We start from the raw sequence: 8066 nt of genomic DNA on the forward strand, positions 1-8066 counted from the left end.
AGGGATCGAACCCAGGCATCCCTCATTCCAGGCAGACGCTTTAACCTCTGAGCCACCAGTGAAGCCCCCAATATTCTCAGTATATATATGCATAAAAGGATGGATGGATGATGAACAGTAGAGTAGAATGGCTTGAGAAACATAAGATTTGGGATTCCACCAGAGATTATATTACCTCTGCAGTCTGTGGCTACCCCACAGTGTCTCTGATGGACATAGCCTCATATGAGAATTGTAGAAAGAGGAGGGTATATAAAACATGGCCAAGGAGATATGGTGGGAGCAAGGACCATTCCCCATTAGTTTTCTGTGTCATAGAAACTTAAGCACAGAAAAAAGTTTTTGGGGATGATTTAGTGAAAATTTCTCATCTCACAGGGGAGAGAACCAGTACCAGAGAGGCTAAGTGACTTGCCAAAGATAAAAATAATGGTGTCTATGATTAAAAAATGGGCAGAAGAACCAAGCAGACATTTTTCCAAAGAGGAAATGCAGATGACCAATAGGCACATGAAAAGATGCTTAACATACTAATCATCAGGGAAAAAATCAAAGCCATAATAAGATATAACCTCACATCTGTCAGAATGGTTACCATCAAAAAAGAACACAAGTTAGAAATGTTGGTGAGAATGTGGAGAAATGAGAACCCTCGTACACTGTTGGTGGGAATATAAATTGGTGTGGGCACTGTGGGAAGCAATATGGAAGTTTTTTAAAAAACTAAGAATAGAACTACCATGTGACCCAGCAATTTCACTCCTAGATATAACCAGAAAGAATGAAAACATTGACTCTCAAAGGTACCAGCCTCCCAGTGTTCATAGGAGCACTGTTTACAATTGCCAAGATGTGGAGGCAACCTAAGGGTCCATCAATAGATGAATGGATAAAGAAGATGTAGTGTACACACACACACACACACACACACACACACACACACACTGGAATATTACTCAGCCATAAAAAGGACAAAATCTTGCCATTTGCAGTAACATGGATGGCTTCACAGGGTATTAAGCTAAGTTAAATAAATTAGACAAAGACAAATACTGTACGATGTCAGTTATACATAAAATCTAAAAAAAATATGACAAACTAGTGATGAAAAAGAAGAAGCAGATTCACAGATATAGAGAGCAAACTAGTGATTACCAGTGGAGAGAGGGAAGGGGGATGGGGAACTTAAAGGGTGGGGGGGGGGGGAAAGCATTATTATGGGATGACATGAAATCATGTGCATGAAATTCTGAAAACTCCAAAGCACTCTAGAATTTTAAGAATCTTTTATTCAATAATAACCATAAAAAAAAGATGGTTTCTGGTCTTCTACTTTCCAGATCAGTACATTTTTTAGGGAGGTGATACGGTATCAGGACAAACACGAAGCGGGAGAGGATTGTTCTAGAGATGGAAGGATGCTGAGAGGGGAGAGGTGGGATGGAAGGAGGCACAGACAGTCCTGGGCTGGAGTGAGTCCTGCAGCCCTCATCAGACTCACTGGCAAGCATCTTAACCTGCAGGATACTCAGTGTCTGTATTTGTAAACTGAGGGCAAACCTCCGTTCTGCTGTATTAGAGATGAAGGACGTCCAGTTCCTGCTGCGTTGAATCCATCTTCAATGGTAGTGCAAACTTCCTAATTTCACAGGGGCTGTCTCTAACCAAGTCTCAAAGCTCCCTGCTCCAGAGACTAAAAATGGTTCTCAGATGACATCAAATGGAACAAAGAGCCGGGCGCTGACTCTTTGTTCTGAGGTTTTGTTCAGAACTTGACAAGCCTTCCTGAGAGCTCCCTAGAAGTTGCTGGCCCACGAAAGCTTTCATTGGTCCAGACACATGGATTCAGTCTCTCCACTTAGCAACAGTATTTGCCTCCTGCTTCAGAAAAGGAAACAAAAAAGTAAGCCTGCAGTTAAATACACCCACAAGGGCAAATCCCCATGAAAGCCTGTCAAAAAAAGAGCTGTGGGAAAGATGAGCTATAGCTCTACGCCTGGGTGAACTCCAATGAGGAAGCCACAAAGGGGAGGGAGGGTGGGCATGCAGGCTTGTCAGTTCCAGCCCCCCAAAGGGTTTCAGCTCTTCCCTCCTCCTGACTCCCACTGCCCCACCACTGCCCTCACTGTCATTGTTCCAGAACTATTTTAACTGCTTCCTAATTCATCCCCCTGTCCTTCCATCTACAAGGCACTCTATACTATCACTGTCAAATTAAGCAGCTGCCTTTTAGGGGGTGGCTGTTGACCTCACATGGCAGGGGAATTCTTTCTAAAGTGCGGATCTGATATCATCACTCCTCTGCTTAAAATCAGTCCGTGTACTTTGTCTGTATTATGCTCCTGGTTAATATTTTCCCCTGGGCACTGGTCATTTGCCTGCCTGGCTGTCTCCAGCATCACACTTTTGGAGGGAGGCCAGGGTTGGGTTGTGGGGACTCAGGGGTCCCCACCACCTTATCAGAGCCATTCTATGCATTGTTTTCTCTGGTGCAGTCACACTAATCTTCCTTCAATTCTTCAAAAGCCTTCCCTCGCTGCTGAATCTTCTCACATATTGTTTTCTTTGCAAGATCATTATCCCTTTGAGGCTTCCCCTAGCAAGTGCTTCTTCCTTATTTTATACCTTCTTCCCCCAGAAAGCGTTCCCTGAACCCCTAGATGCTGCTAGCACCCCAACCTCATCCCCATGTGTTGTCTGATGGGCCTACAATGTGGACTGATGCCCTTAGTAATCTTTCACCACCAGTAGGTATATTACGTAAATAGCATTTGGAAAAAATGTTATCTTTGCCATGTTGACGTTGAAATGTAAGTTCTAAAGCAAAATATGACAACCCAAAATATAGAGGTAGTATTTTGTCTTAAATCTTCGAAGCATACCCTACAATGGATTTTCTTTTAATTTGGCATTATCAGATTGTTGATGAGTTTAGCAACTTTTTCCTTCTATCAAATTTTATGATGAATGATACTTGTATTCTTGGTAGGTCTTGAGTACTGTAGGTTTACATTAGTTTCATTTGGGGAAAAGAATATTCATTTTATTAATTGTGTTATGAATTGTGCTATGGTAAAATCCATTTGTATTAATTGTGTTGGAAGGAGAAATACAATCAGTAAACTTGAAACTTTTTGTTTTGTTAGGTAGTTACACATAATTTTTATAATGAAAAAAATAAATTACAATACCTTCCCCTAACAGAAAAGAAAGCTGCCAAAATTTAGAGAATAACCACATTGGCTTCAGACTTACGATACCAACAGTTCAAAAACATCATTAGACCTTTGAGAAACTTTACTTGATGAAAATTAAGCAGAAAAAACTTAATTTTTTGAAGAGTTTCATTTGTATGACTCAAAATTCAAAAGGTACTAAAGAATAAACAAGAATGTCCCTTCCACGCCTGTCTCTCAGGAGTAAAGTCCTCTCTTTGAGGCTATTGCTCTGGTTTTGTATGGATTCTTGCAGAGATATTTTATGCATAAACAGACATCTATGTTTCTTCCCTTACTCTTGTTTGCACACTGGTAAATCATACTATTTCTTGATTTTTTTGAACCTACCAAAATATCTTGCAGACTGTTCCCTAACAGCCCAATGAAAGTTTTCCTTACTCTTTTTTCTTTTTTTAATGTCTACAGAGTATTATATGTGTCTATGTGCTATAAATCACCCAAGCCTTTCTCCGAGTCTAAACATTTGGGTTATTTCCAATACGTTCCAACCATAAACAACACCAAATACAGAACAATCTCATTCAGCCTTCCTTTCACATAGGTGGGAATAATCTAAAAGATAAATAGCTAACAGTGAACCGTGAGGCCAGAGGTGATTTTGATAGATAGTCAAATTACCCTTCAGAGAAGCTGAATCAATTTACCTCCCCTTTAGCAAGAGCTAAGGTGGAAAAATATGACAAATCAATTTTCACTTGGCCTTTAAGAAGCAGCATTGCTTCCTCTGTCTTAATACATTACTTCAACAAAAGCATCATTATTCTTCAGGATAGTAAGAAACTACATCAAGAGGCTATCAACTGCTAGAACACTAATGTTTCTTTGCTGATGCTCTCAAAGTTTTTTCCAGTCATTTTGACTAAAAGGCTCACATGTTGGTGAGATATACATGAATTTGGGGACACATCCCAATAATCCAGGTCTGCTATACATATGTCTGTTATAGGGGCTTCCCTGGTGGTTTTGATGGTAAAGAATCTGCCTTTACAGATCTGCTATGCAGGAGACCCGGTTCGATCCATGGGTCGGGAAGATCCCCTGGAGGAGGGAATGGCTACCCACTCCAGCATTCTTGCCTGGAGAATCCCATGGTTACACTATTACATTCCTGGAGGAATGAACTCCAAAGAGGACTTTTTTGGAGAGATAGAGGATGTGTGTGTTTAGTCGCTCAGTTGTGTCCACCTCCTTGCAACCTCATGGACTGTAGCCAGCCAGGCTCCTCTGTCCATGGGATTCTCCAGGCAAGAATACTGGAGTGGGTAGCCCTGCCCTCCTCCAGGGGATCTTCCCCACTCAGGGACTGAACGCAGGTTTCTTGCACTGCAGGTGGATTCTTTACCATCTGAGCCACCAGGGAAGCCCAGGTTAAATGTGATGGCTATGGTGTTGTTGACATTCTTTGCATTTATTCAGTCTTACATAATTTTGTTGTGTAAATGCCATTTGGGATTATGCAGGGGGTCCTTAAATCTTGTTGCACAATTGGCAGGTGATTTATTTCCATACATATTATCAGACAAAGGATCTTCTCCATCAAACTTTTATATAATTTAATCCTTTCTGGTTATGAAGGGCCAGTGTTACATTGCTAGTGTGTGCTATGTTGCAGCCAGAGGGTCCCCATGAAAGTTGAACTACTACATTTTATTCCACCTGAATTTTTCTATACAAATTCAATTTAGTTTGTTTGCTGGTGTGTTACTGTTAAATGTGTTGGACTCAAACGTTCACCTCCAACGCACTATCTCTATGAAATACACCAGTTACACCAAATTTGTTCTGCCCCCCTGATTCTTTTCCCTTGTTTATCTAACATTTGATACCGGACAATGAGGTGCTAGCCGCCCCGTTACAAGCAGGGCTACCCGTTGCTGACATGTAGTGCCTTAACATTCCACCAGGTGGAGCACTTTCACCTTAGGGAGCGCAGTGAGTAGGGTCTCTGAATTTGGGGTGGTCTATGTCCGCACTTCTGTTAGGTCCATACCATTTCTGTCCTTTATCGAACCCATCTTTGCCTGAAATTTTCCCTTGATATCTCTAATTTTCTTGAAGAGATATCTAGTCTTTCCCATTCTGTTGTTTTCCTCTATTTCTTTGCATTGATCTCTGAGGAAGGCCTTCTTATCTCTCCTGGCTATTCTTTGGAACTCTGCATTCAAATGGGAATATCTTTCCTTTTCTCCTTTGCTTTTTGCTTCTCTTCTTTTCACAGCTATTTGTAAGGCCTCCTCAGACAGCCATTTTGCCTTTTTGCATTTCTTTTCCATGGGGATGGTCTTGATCCCTCTCTCCTGTACAATGTCACGAACCTCCGTCCCTTATGACACCACCCTTAAGGCAGAGAGTGAAGAGGAACTAAAAAGCCTCTTGATGAAAGTGAAAGAGGAGAGTAAAAAAGTTGGCTTAAAGCTTAACATTCAGAAAACTAAGATCATGGCATCTGGTCCCATCACCTCATGGGAAATAGATGGGGAGACAGTGGAAACAGTGTCAGACTTTATTTTTTTGGGCTCCAAAATCACTGCAGATGGTGACTGCAGCCATGAAATTAAAAGATGCTTACTCCTTGGAAGGAAAGTTATGACCAACCTAGATAGCATATTAAAAAGCAGAGACATTACTTTGCCAACAAAGGTCCGTCTAGTCAAGGCTATGGTTTTTCCAGTGGTCATGTATGGATGTGAGAGTTGGACTGTGAAGAAAGCTGAGCACCGAAAAATTGATGCTTTTGAACTGTGGTGTTGGAGAAGACTCTTGAGAGTCCCTTGGACTGCAACCAGTCCATCCTAAAGGAGATCAGTCCTGGGTGTTCATTGGAAGGACTGATGCTGAAGCTGAAACTCCAATACTTTGGCCACCTCATGTGAAGAGTTGACTCATTGGAAAAGACCCTGATGCTGGGAGGGATTGGGGGCAGGAGGAGAAGGGGACGACAGAGGATGAGATGGCTGGATGGCATCACCGACTCGATGGGCATGAGTTTGAGTAAACTCCGGGAGTTGGTGATGGACAGGGAGGCCTGGCTGCTGCGATTCGTGGGGTCGCAAAGAGTCGGACACAACTGAGCGACTGAACTAAACTGAACTGATGTCCGCCTCACATGCTAGCAAAGTAATGCTCAAAATTCTCCAAGCCAGGCTTCAACAGTATGTGAACCGTGAACTTCCGGATGTTCAAGCTGGATTTAGAAAAGGCAGAGGAACCAGAGATCAAATTGCCAACATCTGGTGGATCATTGAAAAAGCAAGAGAGTTCCAGAAAAACATCTACTTCTGCTTTATTGACTACGCCAAAGCCTCTGACTGTGTGGATCACAACAAACTGTGGAAAATTCTGAAAGAGGTGGGAATACCAGACCACCTGACCTGCCTCCTGAGATATCTGTATGCAGGTCAAGAAGCAACAGTTAGAACCACTCATGGAAAAACAGACTGGTTCCAAATTGGGAAATGAGTACGTCAAGGCTGTATATTGTCACCCTGCTTATTTAACTTATATGCAGAGTACCTCATGAGAAATGCTGGGCTGGATGAAGCACAAGTTGGAATCAAGATTGCCAGGAGAAATATCAATAACCTCAGATATGCAGATGACATCACCCTAATGGCAGAAAGCGAAGAAGAACTAAAGAGTCTCCTGATGAAGGTGAAAGAAGAGAGTGAAAAAGCTGGCTTAAAACTCAACATACAGAAACAAAGATTACAGCATCCAGTCCCATCACTTCATGGCAAATAGATGGGGAAACGGTAGAAACAGTGACAGACTATTTTCTTGGGGCTCCAAATTCATTAGAGATGGTGACTGCAGTCATGAAATTAAAAGACACTTGGTCCTTGGAAGAAAAGCTATGACCAACCTAGACAGAATATTAAATAGCAGGAACATTACTTTGCCAACAAAGGTCTGTCTAGTCAAAGCCATGGTTTTCCCAGTAGTCATGTATGGATGTGAATGTTGGACTATAAAGAAAGCCGAGAGCCAAAGAATTGATGCTTTTGAACTATGGTGTTTGAGAAGACTCTTGAGAGTCCTTTGGACTGCAAAGAGATCCAACCAGTCAATCCTAAAGGAAATTAGTCCTGAATATTCATTGGAAGGACTGATGTTGAAGCTGAAACTTCAATACTTTGGCCATCTGATGCGAAGAACTGACTCATTGGAAAAGACCCTGATGCTGGGAAAAATTGAAGGCAGGAGAAGAAGGGGACAACAGAGAATGCGATGATTGGATGGCATCACCGACTCGATGGACATGAGTTTGAGCAAGCTCTGGGAGTTGGTGATGGACAGGGTAGCCTGGCGTGCTTCAGTTCATGGGGTCCCAAAGAACTGGACATGACTGGGAGACTGAACAACAATAATGTTCCTGGTAAAATGGAGGTGGACAGTGTGGAATGCAGTTGGAGTCTGAAGTTTCTAATGAGCAAGTGCCACATTTAGGTCTCAGATGCATCGTTGGTCCAGGTGAAGTTCAGCATCTCTGGTGTGAACCACATATAGAAACGAGTCAAATCCTAGTGTTAGGGGCTGAATTGCATTACCCATTCCTGCCTCCTTCCAAATTCATATACTGAAGTCCTAAACCCCAGCACTTTAAAATGTGACCTTATTTGGAGAGAAGGTTTTAACTGAGGTCGCTAAAATAAGGTCGCTAAGGTGGGCCCTAAGCCAATATGATTGGTGTCCTTTTGAGAAAGGACATTTTGGACACTGACATACCTAGAGAGAAGACAGCCATGGGAGTCAAAGAGAAAGGCCTGGAACAGATCCTTCTCATACCACCCTCAGAAAGAACCAAGCCCACTGACACCTGGATTTTGG

This window comes from Dama dama, chromosome 11, assembly GCF_033118175.1.
Source record: "Dama dama isolate Ldn47 chromosome 11, ASM3311817v1, whole genome shotgun sequence".
Classification (NCBI taxonomy): domain Eukaryota; kingdom Metazoa; phylum Chordata; class Mammalia; order Artiodactyla; family Cervidae; genus Dama; species Dama dama.